The following is a 25,878-nucleotide window of genomic DNA, read 5'->3' on the forward strand; positions in this document are numbered from 1 at the left end:
CCAGCAGAGCTTTAATTAGAATGCAAAGGGTTTGTGGGATCTGTGGGCACTGGAGGAAGAATGTCTTATGTTGAGATTTTTATAGGATTAAGTACACAGCCTCTGAGTTACATCTGCTATATATAGCACAAATTATATAAACGTTGGTATTGCCTGTCACCTAATACAATTATTTGTACAGACAGAGTATGACATTAATTCCTGCAGTGAACAACTCTATAGACCCTTCACCCTAATGTGTCCATTTAAATGGAGCCCTATTTGCTATGCACACACTTTTTCAAAGAATCTGTTAGAGAATGTGAATACCAAGTTATAAGCAACAAAAAAGAAAGCAACAAAATATAATGAAATCCCCATTACATCCCTTTGCCCTATAATACTTTCCCTTGACTTTGCTATAAGCATTCCTCTGGCATTCCCACTCCTGACCCACAAGATTATTAAATGTTTATTGTCTCAACTAACTATGCCAACAGGTTCGTAATATCGATACAGAGAAAGTGGAAGACTCTGTGAAAGTTATTTACATTAAACATGCAAGTGTAAAAAAGGATTGTTGAGCAACAGGAGTGAGCTAAGAAGGCAGTTGTGAATTCTGTGCATTCAAGATGAAACAATGTTATTTGTGTGTGTTAGCTGCCTGGCTGAGTAAATAAAGAAGATTCAAATTTGGCCCAGCTGTTCTTTCTCAGTGCTGCCTGGATATTAGATTCCCTGCAACCGTCTGTGTGCTTAGACCCCGCGTTCCATTGCGTAGGGAGCTGGCAGGCCTTTTTTTTAGCGGAATGCAGCTGGGAGCAGGAAGGGTGGAGCCTGCTGGGGTTTGACTCAGCAGCTGTGGGCGAGGCCCTACACACTCTGTCTTGAGGACTGTGATAAAGGTTAAAAATAAAGGATAGCACTTGAGTGGGCTTCATAAGGAGTAGCAATCTAATTATAGGGCTTATTTTTACAAAGCAGCAGCTGACAGCGTCAGCCCAGCACGTCCTAAAAGTTCTTACTAAGACAGGAAGCTGCTACATTTGCTATGACCAATGTCACTTTAAGGGGTCTTGGCAATTACATTGTCACTCAACTTTTCCTTCTGCAACAAGGATATATGAGGGGGATTAGAGGATATTGCAAAAGCTCACCTTTTATTCAGACCCAATTGAAAACTAAACCCACTAAATCAACTTCCTCTCTCCCTTCTCAAACATTTATAAAGCGCCACCACGCGGCAGGCACAGTGCTGGGTGCTGCCATTCACACCCCACATGGTCTTTTCCCACAGCTGGTGGAGGTTGTGGCGTAGCCTGTGCTCAGTCTTGGATCTGTCTCTTGAGGACCAGTTTCTCTTTGGGGTCTTGTTTCCAAGAGCCATGGAGAATGAGCAGAGCAGCATCTAACAAAGGACGGGGTCCCCTCTCAGCTTCTCTGTCTTCACAAGTGAATGTCACACATTTTAAACTAGAACTCTTTCTACTTATTTAGCACCTAACAGATGCTACGAGAATTCTGGTTACTTTTCTGTTTGGGTCGGGAGTACATGTCTAAGTGTGACAAATGTGAGCAGATTATTTGGAGAGGTGAGGAAATACAGGAAAGAGGGGGGCCAGTCTTTTCTCTCTTTTGGAAAAATAATCATTTTTCATAGAAACCAGATACTTTCATAATACTCTTTTTTTTTAGAGAAATGTTTTAACATGAAAAAAATTTCAAAGATACATACAAGTAGAGATAATAGTGTAATAAGTCCCCATGTACTTTTTGTCCAGCTTTAACAATTAGCAGCATGTGGCCTGATCTTGTTTTACACATATCCTCTCTCCTGTATTATTTTGGAGCAAATTTGATATGTTCTTTCTTTCTTTCTTTCTTTTTTTTTCCTTAGACAGAGTCTTGCTCTGTCACCCAGGCTGGAGTGCAGTGGCACAATCTCGGCTCACTGCAACCTCCGCCTCCCAGATTCAATCAATTCTCCTGCCTCAGACTCCCGAATAGCTGGGATTACAGGCACCTGCCACCATGCCTGGCCACAAGTTTTGTATTTTTAGTAGATACGGGGTTTCACCATGTTGGCCAGGCTGGTCTCGAATTCCTGACCTCAGGTGATCCTCCTGCCTTGGCCTCCCAAATTGCTGGAATTACAGGCATGAGCCACTGCTCCCAGCCAATATGTTATTTCATCTGTAAATATTTCAATATGTAGTTCTATAGATAATAATTCCTTTTCAAAAAGTAACCACAAAACAATAAATTCACCTAACATTAGCAATAATTCATTAATATCATAAACTAGTCAGTATTTAAATTTATAATTATCTCATAAATGCATATGCACATTTTTTACAGCTTGTTTGAATTAAGATAAAAATCAGCTGCACATATTATAGTTGGTTCCTTTTTCTCTTAAATCTTTTATTCCATAGATTCCCCTCCCATATCCCTCTCTGTTTTGTTATCATGGCAATCAGTTGAAAAACTGAGTACTTTGTCCTGTAGATTTTTATGGATTGGATGCCTGTGGTCCTCTGTAACAGTATCCTCCATTTTCTGTTTCTTGTAAATTAGTACAGTCATGCCCCTCGTAACAAAATATTCTGTCAACGATGAACCATTATGGATGGTAGTCCCATAAGATTATAATAGAGGTCGGGCGTGGTGGCTCACGCCTGTAATCCCAGCACTTTGGGAGGCTGAGGCGGGTGGATCACTTGAGGCCAGGAGTTCGAGACCAGCCTGGCTAACATGGCAAAACATTGTCTTTACTAAAATAAAAAAATTAGCCGGGTGTGGTGGCGGGTGCCTGTAATCCCAGCTGCTTGGGAGGCTGAGGCAGGAATCGCTTGAACCTGGGAGGTGAAGGTTGCAGTGAGCCAAGATCGCACCACTTCAGCTTGGGCAACAAAGCAAGATTCTATCTCAAAAAAAAAAAAAAAAGATTATAATGGAGTTGAAAGATTCCCATTGCTTAGTTATGTAGCCATTGTAACATGGTAGCACAACACATTACCTTTTCTATGTTTAGATATGTTGCAATACACACTATTGTGTTACAGTCGCCTACAGTTTTCAGTACAGTAACATGCTGTACAGGTTTGTAGTCTGGGAGCAATAGGCTGTACCATATAGCCTAAGTGTGTAGTAGATTATACCATCCAGGTTGTGTAAGTACACTCTGTGACATTTACACAATGAAATCACCTAATAACACATTTCTCAGAATGTATTGCTGTCGTTAAGGGATGCATGATTATAGTTGACTCTAGAGACTTATCAGATTCAGGTTTCATTTTTCTGTCAAAACGACTTCATACATGGTAGAAAAATCTCATGTCTCTCTTTTTTCCCGATGACATTCTTTACACTGTCAGTGTAGTTTCTGAACTTAGTTGCAATCTGTAAGAGAGGGTTTCTTGACTTCATCACTATTGAAGTTTTGTACCAGCTAATTCTTTGTTGTGGGGTCAGTGGGGGGGCGGGCTCTCCCGTGCATTGTGGAATGTTTAGCAGCATCCTGGTCTCTACCCACTAGATACCAGTAGCAGCCACTCCCCAGTTGTGACAATCAAAAGTATCTCCAGACATTGCCAAATATCCTTTGGGAGGGTAGGGAAAAATCATCCCTGGTTGAGAACCACAGCTGTAGACTAACCATCAGTTATTCTGAAAGGTTATCTGTCCACAGCCTTTAACGTTTCAAGTGCTAATCCATTGACCATGAGACCTAGGCCATTCACTATGATTATTGTATTGATTTTTTGATGGTGCTGTGACAAATTACTACAAATGTAGTGGCTTAAACAATACAAATTTATTATCATACAGTTCTGAAGGTGATGAGTCCAGATTGGGTTTCACAGGGCTAAAATCAAGGCATCAGGAGGGCTGTGTTCCTCCTGCATGGCGTTTTTCTTTGTCTTCAGAGCCTACAGTATAGCATCTTCCAGTCTCTCTCTCTCTCTGACTGTCTTGCATCCCCCCTATAAGAACCCATGGGAGCTGTGCGCAGTGGCTCACGCCTGTAATCCTAACACTTTGGGAGGCTGATGCAGGAGGATCATTTGAGCCCAGGAGTTTGACAGCAGCCCTGGCAACATAGCGAGACCTTGTCGCTACAAAAAAATGAAAAAATCTGCTGGGTGTGGTGGTGCGTACCTGTAGTCCCAGCTACTCGGGGCCGAGGTGGGAGAATTGCTTGAGCCCGGGAGGTTGAGGCTGCAGTGAGCTGTGTTGTGTCACTGCACTCTAGCCTGGGTGACAGAGCAAGACCCTGTCTCAAAGTAAAATAAAAATTTAAAAAATGAACCCATGGGATTACATTGGGCCCACTGAATAATCCAGAATAATCTCTGTATTTAAAAGTCCTTTATTTAATCATAGTTGCAAAGTCCCTTTGACCATGTAAAGCAGCACATTTACAGGTTCTGGGGATTAGAATGTTAAAGCTCAGAAAACAACACTCCTAAGTATGGCATTTTGACATGCTGAGTATTTTGAACTAAAGAAGCAGCCATGGAAACAAGGTATCTCTGACCACCTCCTGCCCGCTGTCTCTTGCCTATCTGCCTCTCCTGAAGCACAGGGAGGAAATTTTTCTGAAGTTCCCATATCTGACAAAGGGAAGCACTTTTTCTGAAGTTTCCATATCTGACTAAGGGAAGCTCCTCCAGAAGGAAGCAACTGACTTGAGCCCCACTCCCTATAATCTCATCAAACAGGGAAGACTGACTCTCAGGAAGGAACGTTAGAGTTGACGCCACACCCAGAGCCCAGACGAACTTTGTTCCAGGTTATTATCTGAGTATATAAACTTCTATTGATACAGCATGTTGGATTATTGGGTACTCACTTTCCTGTGATGCTCCATGCACTTGATAAGTCTATATGCCTTTTCTCCAGTTAATCAGTCTATTATCAGTTCATTTTGAAGACTCAAACCTCAACAGGGGAGAGAAAGAGTTCTTTTGCCCCAGTAAGGACTTTCACATCTTTTGGGGACCATATCCACATAACTGAGGCCAGAATGTGTGAAAAATTCATCAAGAGATTTACAAGGAATGAATGCAGGTTGTAGAATGTGGGAACAGTCCATGGTTTGGTCACAGTGTCCAGGCTCAGCCTCCTCGCTCTAGTTCATAGAACCACCTGGAACACACAAAGGCTGTGTGTGCATTAACCATTTACTCTATCATGTTTCTTTCTTGAACAGGGCTGAATTTTTAACTGCCTGATGTCCTTTTCTGTCTGTTTTTATGATTGCTGGCTCCTCCAAGTGTGTCCCAAACAGATTCATTGACTTTGCTTCTAAATCTGCTCTTCTTCCCCATATCACTAGTTGTGTTAATGGCTTTGCCATCTTCCTAGAGCCAGATTTCAACCTCATTATTTACCTCATCTAACATGCAATTATTTGCTAAATCCTGGGGATTCCATTTCCATGGGAGCTCTTCAATCTATCCTTTCTTCCCTATTCCCAGTGCTATTCTCTTATTTCAGGCCTCAAGTTGCTTTTTGTGGATTATGAAATAGTCTTTCTAAATGACCCCCTAGCCAGTCTCCATAGCTTGTTTTTCCTTTTCTGTCAATGGTCACACAGAAACAGCTATCCTTATGGAGCACTCTAAGTCAGTAATACCCTTAACCCTCAAACCACTCCCTGAGCTGCACTGAGCCAAGTGTAAGCCAGAAGGCAGAAGTCAAATTCACAACCTATAAAAAAATACCAAGACATCATCGAAAATCAAATCCACAGGGAACTTTTGTACCCAATTAAAAGAAAGGAGAGGACTCAGATTAGCTGCAGGGTCATATGTGGCTGGGTGGAATATTGACAATTCCTGGGACAGTGGAGGAAAGGCTAGGAGTCATTGCATGACTCAATGCTCAACCTCTCCTTTGAAAAACTTGAATATTTAAAGAATAAGAAATATTTAAAGAATCTCTGATTGAAGGGGTGCCACCTTATTGCATGCCTGAAAATCCACCTGTCTGGTCGCATTCTTCAGATGAAGCAACTGAGGCTCAGAGGATTTAAGTAATTTGCCTGAGGTCATGTAGACAGTAAGTGGCAGAATTGGAATTCTGTTTTAGGAATTCAAAGTTTCATATTCTTTCCACTGTATGACCTGGTTTCATCCACATTTGCAACTTCATTTTCCATTCTTTTCTTTTTATCTTAATGTTGCAGTAAAACCAAATTCCTCACTCTTTTTTGTGGGACCTGGAACTTTTCCACCTTTATATCTTTTCTCATGTGGTTCCCTCTGCCTAGAATGGCCCAGAACCTATCTTAAGCCGTGAAAATTGTACCCTTGAAAATCCAGCATCAACAGCATTGCTTCCAGGAAGGGAACAGACAGTTTCTCTCTGGCTTTAATGCACCCCTTTCAGAAGAACTCATAGAATCACATTGGGCCCACCGGCCCACAAAGATCCCTACTTTGAAGTGATAAGCACTAGTAGCAGCTCATAGCTTGTTTATGGCTGTTTCTAGTTTGTGCCTTTCATTATAGATAGTCATGCATAGGTCTTCCTCTTTTAGTGAACACATTGTTCACGAGGGAAGAGCTGTGTTTGATTCATCTTTATGCTTCCCATAGAGTCTTGCCCATGAGAAGCACTCAAAATACGTATGGACTAAAGAAGCAAGTAAAGAGAAGAAATACTTTGTCCAGAATTGTCTATTTCTTTCTGGTATGGTCTGAATGTGTTCCCCCAAGTTCATATGTTAAAACTTAATCACCAATGTGATAGTATTAAGACCACAGGCCTAAGTCCTGAGAGCAGAGCCTTCCTGGATGGAATTAGGGTCCTTACAAAAGAGCTTGAGGGAGTGTTTGTTCTTTTCTGTTCTTCTGCCATGAGGATACAGCATTCACCCCCCTTTTTGCCCCTCTGTCCCTCCCACCATGTCAGGACACAGTGCTTAACGTACCTCCTTGGAAGCAGAGACCAGGCCCTTTCCAGCCACCAAACCTGCTGGCACCTTGATCTTGGATTTCCCAGCCTCCAGAACTGTGAGAAATAAATTTTTTATTGTTTACAAATTACCCAGTCTCAGGTATTTTGTTACAGTGGCATAAACAGATGAAGACACTCTCTAAAGGAATTGCCGAGGATAATATTAAAGGCAGACATAGAAGATAGGCATAGTTTTGGTTCACTTTGCTTCTGTGTCTTTGTACAAATTGTTACTTCTCCATCACCGGTGGGATGTTCTCCTTCCTACCCCATATGCTTCCACCAGTTCACAGCTACCAGTTTCTTCAAGACCTGGCTCAAAGCCTAGTCCTTCCTAGGGGACTTCTTTCCTGAGTCCAGACCACTGCAGTTGCCCCTTTATCCACTGGTCACAAGGCATCCACAGAGGCTGACAGTTGCTACCTGATCATCATCACCAGTCATCAAGCTGTTATTGCATACTTGGTATATGAAAGGCTCTATGTCATGTGCTGTGGGGGAGGGAGGGAGGGAGAGCTTTGCAGAGGAGGTGGGATTCAAGCAGGGTCTTGAAGGCTGTGTTTTAATTAAAGAGGTGGAAAAGAAGGGGAATAAAATAATGCACAACATTGAAGATCAACTTCTACTCTTCTTGTTATTGGCTATATAATTTTGAGAAAAATCCTTTAATCCCTGTGGAAATCCATTTTCTCATATGTAAGGTGGGAGTAATAAAATCTATTATTTTAGATTTAGGGAGGGTGCTTATGAGGATCAATGTGAAAGCCCCATGTATTGGTGAGAATGAATTTATTTGCAAGTGATATTAATAACTTAATTAAGATATAACATGTAAGGAGGCTGAGGCAGGAGAATCGCTTGAACCTGGGAGGCGGAGGTTGCAGTAAGCCGAGATCTCACCGCTGCACTCCAGTGTGGGCGACAGAGCGAGACTCTGTCTAAAAAATATATATATACATATATGTACATACATATGTGTGTATAAATGTATATATGTATGTATATATGTATATATATGTATGTATGTAACATGTAACATCTCTTCAGTGGTTAACATGAAGCTGACAAACCTCCTTTCTCCACGACATCAACTCTCTCATCTGGTGGTGTCCACCGTCTTACTCCTGTTGGTTGAAGATGGAAGAAGTCTTGCATTTATACTTCCTTGTGCAGGGGCCCACATATGGGTGTTCCGTCATTCCAGTAACTTTACATTGCTTGGTAATTGACTGGTTTTCCAAAGAGAAGGGAACTGAATTGTCTCCCCCTCCTCTGCACACACTTTGTTGTTTTAAGTCTGCACCTTTGCTTGCTGTTGCCTCCACTGCTTGGAATGCGCCATCTTCTCAGCCTCAGCCTGGTCAGCAGTTACTGGGTCAGTAAGAGTCAGCTGAGGTCTCACTCTACGAAGTTTCCCTGACCTCATTTTGACCTCCTAGACTGGCCAAGGTTCCCCTTTTCTGTACTCCCATGCCGTACTGGGTATTGCTCTCTCCAGTGCACAATTATCACACCATACTACAAAGACCTGCCTCTCTCACTGGGCTCTCCATCCCTTTAAGGCTGGCACATAGCACTCACTCATGACATGGTTGTTGAATGAATGAATGGCCTTTCTCCATTCTCTCCCAGTCCTATTTTTTTTTTTTCCACTCTGGGCACCACCATTCCTTCTCTCTCATTCTGCATTGTTTATGGCTTGTTAGTTATTAATGCAAAGCCATTTCTGGGTCTCTAGACCCATTGGTAATGGCCATTGGTAATGTCTCTAGGTGTTAATAATAACACTAGCTCACATCTACTGAGCACTTACTATTTGGCTGGCACTGTTCTAAGCACTTTGCATGTTTAAACTCCTTTAAACGTTCCTTTGTTGCCGCTTTTTTTCTGCTAGGGACTAACCTTGACATTGTGGGGGAGAGGTGTTCTGGTATAGCTGTGGGACTGTAACATGGCTTTATTTTCCTATTATGTGCAGGACAGTAAATCCTGCAGAGGAATACAAGTTGACTAAGTCTGTCATCACTCAAATACTGGAAGATATGGCTGGGAAAAAACCAACAACAAAAAGTTTTGATATCCTCATAGTGCAATGACATTACAGTTTTATTTTGTTTTGTTTTTTTCTTTATGCGTAGTTCTAAGTTACTGTATTATGTTTCAGGTAATTAAGCCAGAAGAACAAATTGGGATGGACTGTTGTATTTACATTTCAGTTTACTAGAGGTAGCCTTGAAATAGTTACAAAAATATGAATATCAGTGGGGAAAAGAATAAGGGGGATTTTCATTTTTTTTTCCAAAAACAATAAATTGGCAAGGAAGACAGATACGGGAAAATCAGTCATGAGAATTTGTCTTTCAGTGACTCTTTCTTGGCTGGGAAGAAAAGCTTTTCTTCTATTTAGTTGAGAACAGTGACAAGGGTTATTTTACTTGAGGATGGCAGATTATTTTACCAGCAGCTGGCAGATGAGAAGAATTCCCTAGACAACAAGGAGGGGCAGTATGGTAGGGAGGGAACCCGGTTCGGAGGGTTTGGGGTTCACAGCTCCACAGTGCTGCTTACCAGCTCTTAGCCTTCATTACATTGCTTACCTTCCTGGAGGTTCAGTTTCCTTATCCATAAAATGGGGGTCAGGTTGCCAAATTTATCAAATAAGAATCTAGGATGTCCAGTTAAAGCTGAATTTCAGATAAATAATTATTTTTTAGTGTAAATATGTCCCATAAAATATTTATGTCCCATGCAATAACTATGTCCCTAATGGTGCGTGGGACATATGCTAAAACATTATTTGTTGTTTATCTGAAATTCAAATTTAACTGTGCGGCCTATATTTTTTCTGGCAACCCTAAATGCGGGCAGGGGCAGTGGTGGTGACATGAGTAATTATCTTGTAGGGATGGTGTGAGGATAAAATAATACCGCAGTTAGGTTTTATCACAGTGTGTAGTCTGTGTGTAGTCAACACATAACTATAAGTAGTGACTGTAACATAACTGTAACTGGTGTATAGTAAAAAACAAATGGATATTATTAGTATAATAGTTATTATTAATAAAGCTCTTTAAATGACAATTGGCCATACAGGGAGCCTTTGGGGGAAAAGTTTCTGACTCTAAATTAAGGGAAGGTAAATTATGATCAAGATCTGGGAATAAGATTTAGACTTACACAGTAATAATTTGAGGAAGAGAAAGACTTAGTAAATTAGTTATGTAATTACATAATTAACAACTTGGGAGGTTTTCTTTACACGTTTATTCCCTAGGGCATCATCTTTAAATTATATTTAGTTTTTGCTAAGTTGACCAGTTTGTGGTTTTAAGTGTTTACTTTCTTTTCTTTTGAAATGTAGGGAAAGCATATTTGACATCATCTTAAAGAAATTATGTAGCTGTATAAAACCGGAGGGTAGGGTCTACTGGCAAGGAAAAAAAAGGCCTTTACTGCCACCTGGTGGCCGTATTCTTTAACTGCAATATGCCTAAGTGAGGCTGGAAAGGAAAGCGTTGGAAAACATGCTAAACCCAGAGGGCACCAAGGCCCTGTCATGACAGTAAGAGCCGTCAAGTACTGTGTCCTTTCCCTCAGTTCTCAATCTCTCACAGCTTGAGGCTTGAGAATTAGCAGCTGGCTACGAGAGGTGGAGGAGAGAAAATGGTGAAATCCATGCCTTCCTCCTTGGTACCGAGTTTCCAAACCTGAAGTGAAGGAGTCTGAGAGGGGAGAAGCCTCAGGTTGAGTAGACTGTTTTTTACTTTTTTGTTTGTTTGTTTGTTTTAAAGAGCCTCTTTATTTAATGGCTCAGAGTGGCTAGAAAATCCGTGGTATTGGTTAGCTTTCATCTCAAGTGCAGGGACAAGGCAAATCCAGAGAGAGGAGTTGAAAGGACAAAGAAAAAAGAAAAGAAATTGCTTTTTACGTGCATTTTGCTGCATGCAGCTCACTCAATAAACATGCGTTAAATGCATAAATATATCATGAGGTAAAAATCGGGGGAAAGGTGATGCACTGATGCTGATAGAGGACAGGCAAACTGCATTCCATTTGGACCGCAGCCTCTCATCCCCCCCCACCACACAAACTAAGGTCAAAATCAGGGAGGGAGTCCAGGGTAAAGTTATCAGTAGAGTCAGCTCTAGGAGCTATAGTTAATCTATTTTTAAAAATCTTAAAAAACCCATAAGTCCATTATAGCAGGGACATAAAGCAGTCCTAGCCTCCTGACCCTGACCCAGCCATGGCAATCAGGGCTGCTTCCTTTTATTCTCCCTTGTGTCCTCATGGGTCTTTCCAAGCCCTGCAGGGAAGGTTGGAAGCTGGTTCCATCAGTGCCTCTCCCCAAGCTTCCACCCTCCTCTCTCTTCTGTGACCTCTCAGTTTTCCTTCTCTGTACCCCAAATCATGCCTGTCTTAGTCCATTGCTGTAACAGAATTCTACAGACTGGATCATTTATAAAGACAAGAAATTTATTGCTTATAGTTCTGGAGGCTGGGAAGTCCAAGCACATGGTGCTGGCATTTGGTGAAGGCCTTCTTGCTGCATCCTCACGTGGCAGAGGGCATCACATGGCAAGGGGGCAAGAGCAGGCTTGTCCGCTTGGTAACTCTTCTTTTTTTTTTTTTTTTTTCTGAGACGGAGTCTTGCTCTGTCACCCAGGCTGGAGTGCAGTGGTGTGATCTCAGCTCACTGCAAGCTCCGCCTCCCAGGTTCAGGCCACTCTCCTGCCTCAGCCTCCCAAGTAGCTGGGACTACAGGTGCCCGCCACCACACCCGGCTAATTTTTTTGTATTTTTTTGGTAGAGATGGGGTTTCACCGTGTTAGCCAGGATGGTCTCGATGTCCTGACCTCGTGATCCGCCCGCCTTGGCCTCCCAAAGTGCTGGGATTACAGGCGTGAGCCACAGCACCCGGCCAGGTTACTCTAACTCTTCTTATAAAGCCACCAGCCCCACCGTGGGGGCCACACACTCATGGCCTTATTTAATCTTAATTACCTCTCAAAGGCCCTACCTCCAAATGTCATCGATATGTGAATTTGGGAATTAAGTTTCCAGCACATGAAATTTGGGGGACACATTCAAACCATAGCAATGCTTAACCTTAGAATACTGCCTGGCATTTGCCCAGGCTTCCACAGCCACTACCTCTGGGACATGTTGGGATCTCTATTTACATGTAAGGCTCACCATGACCATTACACATCTGTGAGTCAGTGTAGGGTCCTGGTGGAAGCCTGGTCTTGGAGTCCCTCCATTATGTTTGCTACCCTGGCTCTCCACCTTCAATTTCTGGCTTCTCATTTTGGACTATGATGATTTTCTTGTTGTTAATTTTTTTTTTTTTTTTAGTATGAAAGTTTTCAAGACGCCTACAAGTGGAAAATGCACTCCTCCCAGCCAAATCAAGCTTCGCCAGATTCCTTACAGCTGTGTGCAGTGAAATGACTAATGAAAGAGCCCTCTGCTGCTGGTGGAACTTTCACATATGGCACTGTTATGCCACTCAGCAGGACCCGACCCTGGTATTTACATATTGGATGTCACCCCAAAAGCCCCTGACCAGGGGGTTTCCGGGATGTAATAAGAATGCCACTCTGGGCTTTGGAAGGTGCACCGTATGCACACCCATACTATAGGGCAGGGGTTAGCATTTCAGACCCCTGTTCCTCCCTTGACAAGCAAGTGCTTTTCTCCAGGGAAGACGTTCAGGTTCATTCATAGATCCATTGGTGCCGTGGGCAGCTCAGTAACAATAGCTCTGCTGCCTACCAGCTGCTGGTGGAGGTGTTGAGAATACCTAATGAGGAAGTCAGGGCCCCTGCGTGCTTCAGCAGAGCTGGATGCCTGGCATGGCAATCAATGGACACAAACCTTTGGATAATTTCCGTCCTTGGCGGTGTATTCTATAGCATAGGTATGAAGTGGGTGCTCTGGGAGCTCAGAAGAGGGGCTCTTCTCTTAACTTATGGGTGGCCAGGGAAGGCTTCCTGGAGCTCAAATGACTGAGTGGAGTCTTCAACATTAAAAAAAAAAAAAGAAAAAAAAAGTGCTTCCCTCCCACCCCCAGTTAAAAAGGTAATACACCTCATTGAAATAATTTAAACTTTACAGAAATGTGTTCCTTTAAAGTTCAGAGAGTAAAGAGGAAGTAATAAAGCTGAAATAGTAGAATTTCTAATTAACTGGAGCCTGTAGCTTTCTTCCTGAAAAGGGAGTGGTGTGTGTGCATGTGTGAGTGTGTGTAGGTGAATCTGTAAAGGATGGAGTAGTACTAAAAAGAGGGAGGTGAAGACGGAGGTGAGATCTCATCTTTGTGCCCTGAACCTCTTTGTTATAATGTCAGGCAATGAGAGAAATCAGTACTCACCCTCTGTGGGACTCTGGCTTTTTCAAACTTGGTTTTCTAGGTTTTGGTCTTGGTTATTGATGGCTTGTAACTTCAGAGTCTCATTGCTGGCCACGCTTCCACGTGGTTTATTAAGATGTTTTCCTAAACAAAATTGATCTCTCCCTAAAAAAATTATAGGTCTAGCTGTAAGATGTTAACAATATTTAACCTGCTACAATGCCAATAAGAGTTCTTGTTTATTGAAGACTTTTTTTGCACCAGCTATGTGCTAAGAGCTTTACATTTGTTACCTCATAACATCAACCCTCACACGAACCTTATGAAGTGGGTATTTCATTATTCCCACATCCCAGATAAGGAAGCTAGGATTATTATTGCTGCACCCGCAAAGCTGATAATCAGTGGGGCTCGGCCCCAAACCGAGGTGTCTCTGACTCCTGGGTCTATGCTCACAAATGCACCATTCCTCTGCATTATTTCTCAAAAATATTTGGCTATAGGAGCATTTTCAAAAGTGAGCACCACTTACCTCTTAGTACTGTTATTAGCATTCCGTGGGACACAATTTGGGAAATACTGCCCCAGGAAAATACTGCCCTGTCTTTAAAATAGAGATAATAATACAATCTCCATATTGTGATGATTAAAAGACGTTTCAGGAAATGGGTGCTGAGGATACTTACCTTCCACCAGGAATGTGTGTGTGCTTTAAAAATAACATTTGTGGCCGGCCACAATGGCTCACAACTGTAATCCCAGCACTTTGGGAGGCCGAGGCGGGTGGATCGCTTGAGTCCAGGAGTTTGAGATCAGCCTAGGCAACATGGCAAAACCCTGTCTCTACTAAAAATACAAAAATTAGCCGGGCATGCTGGCGCACGTCTGTGGTCCCAGCAATTCAGGAGGCTGAGGTTGCAGTGAGCCAAAATGACATCACTGCACTCCAGCCTGGGCAACAGAGTGAGATCTTCTCTCTCTCTCTCTCTCAAAAAATAAATAAATAAATAAATAAATAAAAATAAAAAAATAACATTTATAATGTCCTCAGTGAAAGGAAGCAGTGTTTTGGCCAGGATGATAATGAAGATATTGTTACTGGGCTGGGAGACCCTTCGGCCCTGTTGGGGAGGGCCCTGTAAGCTGCCACTGCCCACCCTCCACAGGTGCCCCTTTGGTCCCCTTCCCTCTCCTCTGCCCTCTGGTTCTCTCCGTCATCCCTCTGTAGTGCTTGTCTTTGTTCAGGAAGATGCTCCATTTGCCTGCCTCTGGGCAGGGGACTTGCCTTAAACCACGCTGCTGCCTACTCAGGCCAGCCCAGGATGTCTCCTTTGCAAATTTGGACCATGTTCTGAGCCCCAGCTGTAGGCCAGAGGTCTGTGACATATTGGGCAGACCACCTACAGCCCAGCTGCTGCCACTGCTTAGCCTACATGTGCCCAGAGAGCTACACTATCACCACCCACCACATCTCACCGACAGACCCTGCCTTTAGAGACAAGGACCAACCTAGGAGAGCCTGGGTTGGCTCTACCTCCCTGGGCATTGATTTGGACAGCTCGCCAACTCCCAAAGGAGCCAATCTTCTGGCCTGGTTGGCTCCCAACCTACTCCCTGCCCCATCGGTTTGCTGCAGGGGCCCGGTGGACCTGGCAGTCCCACATCATGACATTCCTTTTCTTCCATGCACCAGTTTTGCACAGCTGTCATTTTTCTTTCATAATTTCATCAGTCCCACAGATACGCACATTTAGGCAAAAATACTATGAACAAAACAGACAAACAAAAACAGGCCCTCAACCCAGCTCCTGAATACCAGTTAGAAAGAGCATTTGCATTCTTCTCAGTAAATATCAAGCATACTAAAAAAGAAAACAAATTATTTCACTTACATTCTTACTTGCACCTGTGAGGGAGCCATTGTTACTGTCATTTCATGCATGGAAAGGCTGAGGGTCACAGAGGTTAGCTGATTTGCCTAACGTCGCAGAGCTGAGAACACCAAAATCAGGGCCAAAATAATTATCCAGTGTTTGTCCCTCTGCCAAGTGCTGCCCCTTGGACTTGGGGCCCTCAGGCCATCAAGACTGGGGCCCTTTGCTCCTGGAGTGTCCCAAATTGATAGTGTAAGGGTGGTTCCGATTGAGTCTGACATGCTGCTAGGAACCCTCTGTTTTCTTCCCTTTATTCTCTTCTATCTTCCTTTTCCTAAGGCTCATCCCACTGTCCATTCTTCATAGGCTTCAAGGTGCTCTTTGACTTTTCTCTGTAGCTAGGCCATGGGACTTTTAGGTGTCACCCATCCTCCCACCCACTCACTTGCCTCTTGACAGTGCACCAGCTGAAGCACAACTATGTGTTGGGGAGATATGTAAGGAGAAATGTGAGACATGGTCTTGCCCCTAATAAACTGTTAAAGAAAAATTATCCTGATATCTGTGAAAAACAGCAACGAACACTTTATTCAAGGCTATTGCAATAAGGGTCAAGATGATTGCAATAGGTGAGAGGATTGAAACCCAAATACATCAGGGATAAGGGGGGATTTACAGCCAATCAGCACGCTGGGGGAGTGGATGGAAAATTACTAACAGGAACTTGATTAGGTGGAGGAAGAGGAGCTTGATTGGATGTTGAGGGTGAGAGAATCTCAGTAAATGGACTTAACAAGATTCATTGCTAAAACTTGGCTCATCAGGTCAAGGGCAAGGCCTAGTTGAGAAGAAGGCTTCAGGGAACCCGACTAAAGTTTGGTCAAGGAGGGAGTCTTTGTCAGCACTCACAAAGTCATATGAGAGTCAGGACCCAAACACAGGACCCAAGGTGCTACGAGGCAGTGATGTGCCAGCCATGGCATGGCTGAAGCTTGGAGAGGAGCCAGTGGATATATCTGGGTTATTCCATCCCCTCGCTCCAGGGCTGACTGGCAGTCACACTGGCTTCATCTCAGGTTCATTCATTTCTCACTGCTCTATGATACACCATACTTTTCTTCTACTTCATACTTTGAAGCTTGAATTTCCAAGATTTGATAAGAAAGACTGAAAACCATAAGCAGACTGAAAAGTGCCAAGGCTTTATCTAGATCTTGGACAAGAACTTTAACCTCATGTTTCTTGTTTGCAATATTGAGACAATACTTGTTACCTATTGAATTGCGTCCCCCAATAATTCATTTATTGACTTAACCTGCAGTATGACTGTATTTGGAAACAGGGCCTCCAAGAAGGTAACGGTTAAATGAGGTCATAGAAGGTGGGGCCCTAATCTGGTGTCCTTGTAAGAAGAGGAAGAGATACCAGAGATCTTTTCCTCTGTGCACACACAGAGGAAAGGCCATGCAAAGACACAGTGAGAAGGTGGCCGTCTGCAAGCTAGGAAGGGAGGTTTTACCAGAAACAGAATTTTCTGGCATCTTGACCTTAGACTTCTTACCTCCAGAACTGTGAGAAAATAAAAATGTCTGTGGTTTAAGCCCTCCAGTCTGTGGTACTTTGTGATGGCAGCCTGAGCACACTAGTACAATACCTATCCTGTGGGTTTACGATGAGAACTGAACATAAGGTGAGTTGAGGACCTAACTGCAGTTCACACGTTGGCTTGTCCCCCTTTCCTCCTGTCATGTGATTTGTGGGGTGTTAAGTGTCTTTTGCCAGCAGACACCTTCCTTGTGACCATATGATGGTGTGGAAAATTCACACAGTAGAAGCATTCTTTTGGATTCAGGCTTTGCTTCTCTGTATAAACTAAAAGGGGGAATTTTCTGAAAGCATGTTATTATCAGTTAGGATTCCTGGTTTCAAGCAGTGTACATGAATTGGTTGGTTTAGGCCAAAAAGGAACTATTGAAAGGATATAGACTGGGGTACAGGATTGGCAGGAAGGATGGAGGATCAGATGTGGGGCCTGCCAGCTGGCAAAAGGGCCAAACATCACACCTTAGAATGGGGCGTGAGGACTGCAGGGCTATGCTGCTGGGCGCCGGCTGCTGCTGCTCGCTCCTCTGACCCTGTGAACACTGGCCTGCTGTGACACTGCTGGACTAGACTCTTCTATGACCAAGTCCTCCACACCGATGTGCCCTGTGGTCTCTGTGATTCTGGAGCGCTGCTGTCTCCTTGGCTGAGCTTAGATCATGAACACTGGCATTTTCGGCACTGAGAGTGGGAGGCAACTCTGCCTCCTGTCAAGATTCATAAGGTGGGGAACTTCCCCAAACAATTAAAAGCAGGCTCAAAATGCCAGATGGTCAAAAAGAATAACAAGTTCCCCCACAGATATAGGGAAACCTTTCAGAACCCCCACATAGGAAGTGCAGCTTCACTCACAGGAGTGAGAACAAAGAATTGGAAAGCCGACGGCTGGTTACTCTGCATCTCTCTGCCCCTGTCTGTCTGTCTCTGTGTCTCTGTCTTTCTCTCTCTCCTGTATTTTCCAGCTCCACTTGCTAAAGGTAAGGCCCACCTCTGTCCTGACCATTAGAAATTAGTTGTCTCCCTTAGAACATCTTTTTCCTCATCTTCTGCAAATACTTCTCAATCCCCCTTGGAGATTCCCTCCTCTGTCCATTTTTGGTCTGGGTGGGCTCCATCCTCAGCCCTCGGGATGGGCCATAGGACCCCGTCCCAAGCCAATCAACACACTGTATTCCCTTGGATGCAGGAGTGAGTATGTGACCTAAACAGCCTCGATTCCCACCCCCTTTTTTATTGAACTCAAACTTATCTGTTGCAAAGTGTACAAAGTATACAACTTGATGAATTTTACATAAAATCCGTTGTATACACCTGTGGAATCATTACTGAGATTGAGATACTGATCATTTCCATCAACCCAGCACCTCCCCTTGTAGTCCTTCTCTGTAATACTCCACTCAAAGATAATCACTATTCCGACTTCTGTTACCATTAATGGAAATTTTACCCATTTTTAAATTCTATATGAATGGAATAATATGTAATCTTTGGTGGCTGGCTGTTGATCTTTCTGTTATTGACTTGCAGCAGTTCTTTATTTTGGATATGAGTCCTTTGCTAAATACATATATTGCAAATATATTTTCTTAGCTCATAGTTGCGTTTTGACTCTCCTAACGATGTCTTTTTAGGAATATTAGTTCAAATCGTTAGTCTTTCCTATGGTTAATGCTTTTAATTGGTTCTATTTAGAAAATCTTTCTATTTAGAAAATCTTTTAATGCTTTTAATTTGTTCCGTTTAGAAAATCTTTGCACACTCTGAGATCATGCGCAAGTTAATGACTTTGAAGGACGAAGAAGTAAAATGTTTTTGTTGCATTTGAGATTGTGAGGCAGTGAGGCTGAGCCAGAAACGAAGACAGAAAGCAGATAGACTTGTAGGGCTGGCCTTGAGATGGGGCACTGTCACAGGGTGAGTCTGAGCTTTGCAGGCACTGTCTATTTACTATAGTTGTGGCTGAAATCAGAGGCAGGCCAAGTGGATGAGACATGGGGCAGTTGACCTCAGAAGAGATTCCTTTAACTATTTCCTTTTTTTTTTTTTTTCTTGAGATGGAATCTTGCTCTGTTGCCAGGCTGGAGTGCAATGGCGCAATCTCAGCTCACTGCAACCTCCGCCTCCCAGGTTCAAGCAATTCTCCTGCCTTAGCCTCCTGAGTAGCTGGGATTACAAGTGCCCACCACCATACCCAGCTAATTCTTTGTATCTTTAGTAGAGACGGGGTTTCACCGTATTGGCCAGGCTAGTCTCGAACTCCTGACCTCGTGGTCTGCCCGCCTCGGCCTCCCAAAGTGCTGGGATTACAGGCATGAGCCACTGCACCTGGCCAACTATTTCCTTTTTAAAATTTTTTTATTTTTATTTTTTGAGAGAGTCTCACTCTTTGGCCAGGTTGGAGTGCAGTGGTGTGATCTTGGCTCACTGCAACCTCTGCCTCCTGGGTTCAAGTGATTCTCATGCTTCAGCCTCCTGAGTAGCTGGGATTACAGGTGTGTGTCACCATGTCCAGCTAATTTTTTTGTATTTTTAGTAGAGATGGAGTTTTGCCATGTTGGCCAGGCTGGTCTCAGACTCCTGGCCTCAAGTGATCTGCCCACCTCAGCCTCCCAAAGTTCTGGGAATACAGGAGTGAGCCACTGCACTCAGCCTAACTATTTCTTGATCAAATATTTTATTGAGCTCTTCTGCTGCAAGATGACATCCTCATGGAATTTATATTCTAGAGGATTTTAGAGATTATTTTAAAATACCTTCTTATAGTCCAGATTAGGAAGCCAAGGTGAAGACATGAAAAATAATTTGCTTGTCATCACAGAGCTAGGGAAGAAGCACAGCTAAACCAGAACTACAGCTGGAACCCAGGTCTCCTGGATTGAACTGTCCCCGCCCCTGCCCCTGCCCCTGACACTAGTCCAGCAAAGAAAGACCTGAGGGGTGCTGGTGATGAGTGATGACTGCTCTGCCTCAGGCTGAAGATAGAAGCAGCCTATCTCAGGTGGGTGGAAATTTTCCTTTCTTCCTTTGGCCATGGGCAAAGTGATATGCCCTGGTCCGCAGCAACAGAGACTTCAGGAAGCCCACACACGTCAAGCGGCCAAAGCGGACCAGTGTCAGCAGGGGGAAATCAGAGGGACTTCCCCCAAGTCCTTCCTGTCAAAGAAAGAAGCATGAGAGGCCTTCATGAAGGTGAAAACCACACATTAAGGACTAGTCCAGACTGGGTACATGTCTCCCCAGTGCAGCTGCTACCCCTTGGGTTTTACCCCAGGACACTGGGTTCCGTCCTGTCATGGTGGTCAGTGCTGGAAAGCTGGGGTTTAAAGCTGTACACAGAGCTTCAGGCAAGTCCTAGGCCAAAGTTCAGTCCAAGGAGCACCAAGGTCTTCTCACTAGCAGCAGGTAGGAAATGATGGACATTGGATGATAACCTGGAGGCCAGTGACATGGTGAGACCACTTCTGACTCCCTCATTTCCCATCTCTTACATCACATCTCCACCACGTGGGCTCACTTAGACATGCTCACAACTATTAAGGTACCACTGGGGGCTTCCTATGACCAAGTCCCTTTAAATATCTTTTGAATGTTCCCTCCCATTGTGAGAGGAAGGTAGTAATAAGGTGGTACCAAAATAGAATCTTGACACCCATTTACAACTTTTATTTGAGAAGAAGAAATGGGGAGTTGATGAGTGAGTATACGGAGAACCAGTGAGTGAGTGAATGTATATATATATCTATTTACTTTCCTGGGCCCCAGTAACCTTATTCCTTGAATTCCTGTTGAACCACAAATTTAGAGCTTCTTTGTAGGTTAGTCTGGTGATTCACTGTTGGTTTGTGGGTGTCAGACATGCAACTGTGACAGCTGTCATCATCTTCTGTTTATGCTGGATTGTGGACTTCTTAAGATCAAGGCCTGTGTCTTTTTTTATTTTTTATTTTTAAATTGAGGCAGTGTCACACTCTGTCACCCAGGCTGGAGTGCAGTGGTGCAATCACGGCTCACTGTAGCCTCAACCTCCAAGGCTCAGGTGATCCTCCCGCCTCATTTTTTGATTTTTTGTAGAGATGAGGTCTCACTATGTTGCCCAGGCTGGTCTCAAACTCCTGGGCTCAAGTGATCCATCCACCCTGGCCTTCCAAATTGCTGGGATTGTAGGTGTGAGCCACTGCACCTGGTTTTTTAAAAAATTTAAGTTTACGTTTTATTGAAGTATAATATGTATACAGAAAAGAGTACAAACCCTGAATGCAGCAGGAGGGTGTACATGTACATAAAGGACTTACACCTGTGCACTCAGAGCCTAGATCAGGAAGCATGGAGAGCTGCGGGAGCTCCTCAGGGCTTACTGCCAGCCACCACTTCCCCTTCATCCTCCTGCCAGCGTAACCACTGCCTGCACTTCTCACACTGTAGATTAGATTTGCATGTGGGAGTCATATTTTTATGCCAGAAAAGAATACTTGATTTTTAAGAAAAAATCACTAAAAGCAAATGTCCTTCAGGGAATACACAATAGTTCAGTTATAAATTCTGTAGTCTTGGGCCTTACCTTAAAAAGTTTGATGACTTTCAATTTAATTTTTTCTTCTTATTTTGAAATAATTTCAATCTTAAAGAAAACTGGCAAGAATAGTATAATGACTTTTTTTTCTGAACTGTTGGAGAGGAAATTATTGCATGATGCCATATCACTTTAATATTTGAATGTATCATTCCTGGACCCAAGGACATTCTTCTATATAAAAATAATACAACTATCTAAGTTATAAAAGTATTAATAACATTAATACATTACTAACATTGAATCTGCAGACACCATTCCAGTTTCCCCAGCTGTCCCAATAAATGTGATTATCGCAGAAGTTCAGGATCAAGCACTGCATTTGGTTGTTGTGCCTCTTTGACCCTCTCAGAGTAGGGGAGTTCCTCAGTCTTTCCTTGATTCCATGACCTTCACATTTTAGTAGATTACAGTTATTCTGTGGAATGCTCCTTCATTTGAGTTTGTCTCATATTTCCTCAGAATTAGATTTAGGTAATGCTTTTCATTTTTGGTAGGAATAGCAGAGAAGTGATGCTGTGTATGGTCTTCTCATTGCATCCTACAGGTGGTGCACAATTTCAGTTTGTCTTATTAATGGTGATGTTCACTTTGAAAACTTAATTAAGAGGTGTCTGCCAGTCCTCTTCACTGTAAAATTATTATTTTTTAAAAAAATTTGTAAATATTTTATGGAAGGTACTTTGAGACTATTTAAATATCCCATTCTGGCCAGGTGCAGTGGCTCATCCGTGTAATCCCAACTCTTTGTGAGGCCAAGGAGGGTGGATCACTTTAGGCCAGGAGTTTGAGACCAGCCTGGGAAACATGGTGAAACCCCCCGTCTCTACTAAAAATACAAAATTTAGCCAGACATGGTGGCGCATGCCTGTAGTCCCAGCTACTCGGTAGGCTAAGGTGGGAGAATCACCTGGGCCTGGGAAGTTGAGGCTGCAGTGATCGAGCCACTGCACTCCAGCCTGAGTGACAGGAGTGAGACCCTGTCTCAAAAGAAAAAAAAAAAAACTCCATTCTGCATGAAATGTTCATCCATTAGTTTTAGCATCCATTGATATTTCTTGTCTAAAACCATACTATTATGACGGTTGCCAAGCAGTGATTTTTAAATTTAATTATCCATTCTGCATTTAATTAGTTGGCATTCTACTATAAGAAAAAACTTACTTTCTTCCTTATTAATCAATCAATTATTTATATTAGTATGGACCCATGGAAGCTTATTTTATCTATTGGGTTCTAATCTGTTTTCATCAAATTGTTCCCAATTTGGCCAGTGTTCCTATCATTCTTTGTATATTTTCTTGCCTGTTCCTATCATTCTTTGTACATGTCCTTGCCTTCTGGAACAACAAGGTATTCCAAACTCATCTTGTAATTTTCTTGCCATTTCTCCTGAGGGGCCTGGCTCTTTTTCATGGAAAATGGTATTTAGAAGTTGTCTTAGTCTGTTTGGGTTGCTATAACAAATACCATAGACTGGTTAGCTTATAAACAACAGAAGTGTATTTTCCACAGATCTGGAGGCTGATAAGTTCAAGATGAGGGTGCCAGCATGGTTGGGGTCTGATGAGGGTTTGCCTGTGAGATGCAGATTGCCAACTTTCTGGCTGTATAAGGGGCAAGGCAGCTCTCTGAGCCTCTTCTATAAGGGCATGAATCCCATACCTGGACCTCTGCCCTGATGACCTTATCACCTCCCAAAGTCCCCACCTCCTAATACCATCACTCTGGGGGTTAGGATTTAAATATATGAATTTTGTAGGGGATAAAAACTGTCAAACCATAGCAGAAATCAAAATATGGATGATAGCTGTGTTCATTGCTATTGGGATGTCTCTGCTCCCAGGCTCTCAATGTATAGAGCTAGGACACACACACACACACACACACACACACACACACACACACACACACCCATTTACATCTAGTTTTATATCTGTATATTACAGGAAAGCATGAATTCATGCTGATAGTGATGATTTTAATCTAACAGCAGCACAGATTCATTCTAGTTTTCACTTTCCAGATTTGTAACTTTTTTTTTTTTTTTTTTTTTTTTTTTTTTTTTTTTTTTTTTTTTGAGGCAGAGTCTTGCTCTGTCACCCAGGCTGGAGTGCAGTGGCATGATCTCAGCTCATTGCAACCTCCACTTCCTGGGCTCAAGTGATTATTCTACCTCAGCCTCCTGAGTAGCTGGGATTACAGGTGTGTGCGACCACACCCGACAAATTTTTATACTTTTTTATGGAGATGGGGTTTCGTCATATCGCCTAGGGTGGTCTCAAGTGATTTGCCCACCTCGGCCTCCCAAAGTGCTGGGATTATAGGTGTGAGCCACCGCGCCTGGCCAGATTTGTAACTTCTTTTTCTGACTGTGAGAAGCTGGTTACCTTGATCTACCCTCAGGTTCTGACATTCCACACGGACTGTGCTAATATCCTCCTCATCCTTCTTGGGCCCCAACACCCCACGCCAGGCTGTTTGGTCTGCTTTTCTCCCCTCCCGCACCACCTGCCTCTCCAGTGGCCACCGCCTTTGCTCCCTGCACAGCCATCAGCCTTACTCCACTCAGGTGCCAGCAGTCTGCACCGAGTGATGCAGTCACCCTTCTCATCCTGCTGCTGCTGTAATATCCTGCCTTGCCATTGCTACTGTCTCCCCATCCCCCCAACTAGATTCCCCTCCTCGCCCTGCTCAGAACCCAGTACCACCCAACAGGCCGCTGTCACTGTTCACTTTCACTTTCACCCCACGGCCACAGGCTCTCCATTCGGAAGCTCTCCATAATTACCTCTCAGGATTCCCACACCTGGGAATTCTCCCCAGGTCCCAGCTACTTTGATCAGCTCCTTTGAGTAACATTTGGACCGATTCATTCAGGACAGGAGGCAGGAAGACAGAGACTGTCGCAGGGCAATCGCCCCACTGGGCACAACAGACACAGAGCCCAGGGCCCAGGGTAATTTTAGGGTCCACGACAATGTTTTCATATTAATTGCTTTTAAATTCTGAAGAAATAGTGAGTATAATAATTAAGAACATAGCAATGAATCCGGCCTGAATTATATTTATCTTTAAGACAATGTAAAATAAAAATTTTAATTTTTTTAATGGAAGAAGGGGTCCATGAAGGCAAAAGTGCCTAGGACTCATGGAAGTTATAATGCAACCCTGTAATGTCTTCGTTAGCTATGTAGGCCAAATTCCCTGTAGAGTTCCTGGAACATAGTAGGTATTTAATAATTTTTGTGAAATAAGTAAATAAATTAGTGGTCAAGCACTGGGGCATATAGCTCTTGTTTTTCCTATGGCAGACAAGAATAGAGTACAGTAAATAATAATTAATGATGACCTGTTTACTCAAATGAGTGCTTTTTTTCCCCCTAGTAGTTCAGAGCTATCCATATATTTATTTGTTGATTCAAATATTTATTGAGTGCCTACTATATGCCAAAGCCCTGCTTCCTTTGAGTGTGTTTGTATGGTATTGCACAATGTCTACCTCAGTTTTGGGAAAGCAGGGTGTGTCTACAAGAATATAGCCTTGAACTAACTTGCCAGTGTGAAAACTGATCTGGGCCCACCCTCCTTACCAGATAACTCAAATGCACAGGGCCCACAGGTGAGAAGTGGGTCGAGATCAAACTCTAGATCCAATAACACACACCCACGTGCCATGCAGCCTTTTCTGTCCTGTTGAGATGAGCTAACTCCATATTTCGCAGTATGAGTCACAGTTGAAAATGCCTACAGCATCATAACTGGTTTAGTTACTAGTTCTGTCAATTGCTTTTTAAATAATAATAAAATCAAATCCAATGCTCATGCTGGAAATTTGGATTTATCAATGAGGTACAATGTGAGATGCATGAGATGTTTAGGGCCAGAATTGTTTACCATCTACTCTTTTTATGTAATCTTTGAAAACTTGACAACTTCATTGTGCCAATCTTATTTAATTTAAATGAGTTGTACATAATTCAGACAGTGAATAAACCTAAATTTACCTTGGTACTATGGAAAGGTACCTGGCAAACACATTAATAATGTGTGTATACTTGATTGTATAAGAAATGTTTCATATACTTAAAGTAACATCCCACTTTCAAGTGCCCTCAAATATCTTGGCACAGTGGTTTCCATGTGAGCCCTTAATAGATTCTGGCTCAGGGATTGGTAAACTGTGACCTGTGGGCCAATTCCAGCCTGCTGCCTGTTTATGTGGCCTGTGAACTAAGAATAGTTTTTATACTTTTAAGTGGTTGAAAAATAAAAGCCAAATATATTGTGATATGTGAAGACTATATTACATTCGAGTTGCAGTGCCTGTAAATAAAATTTTACTGGACCCCAGCTACACCCATTTTGTGTGTTAGTGTGGCTGCTTTTGTCTTATGAAGGCAGAGTTGAGTAGTTGCAATGGAAACCATATGGCCCACAAAGTCGAACATATTTGCAGTCTAGCCCTTTACCTTGGGACTTGCTGTTGGCTGTTTAGGTACTTGGGATACATCAGTGAGCAAAACAGA

The 25,878-nt window shown here is 43.0% G+C and overlaps 1 protein-coding gene across 7 annotated transcripts in view; it reads left to right on the forward strand.

Moving 5' to 3' along the window:
* The window catches only part of TNFSF4 (TNF superfamily member 4), a 304,021-nt gene that overhangs the window by 46,548 nt on the left and 231,595 nt on the right, over window positions 1-25,878 (forward strand). For 2 of the 7 annotated variants that reach the window (XR_010112015.1, XR_008625165.3), the window contains one exon: window positions 12,307-21,534. The exons of 4 other annotated variants lie outside the window; for them this stretch is intronic. The gene's annotated coding sequence lies outside the window, so the exon portion shown is untranslated. Of the gene's footprint in view, window positions 1-6,903; window positions 7,011-12,306; window positions 21,535-25,878 lie in introns of those variants that run through there. One more of the 7 variants, XR_008625169.2, reaches the window with a different exon arrangement.

Source organism: Pan paniscus, chromosome 1 (assembly GCF_029289425.2).
Source record: "Pan paniscus chromosome 1, NHGRI_mPanPan1-v2.0_pri, whole genome shotgun sequence".
Taxonomy (NCBI): Eukaryota; Metazoa; Chordata; class Mammalia; order Primates; family Hominidae; genus Pan; species Pan paniscus.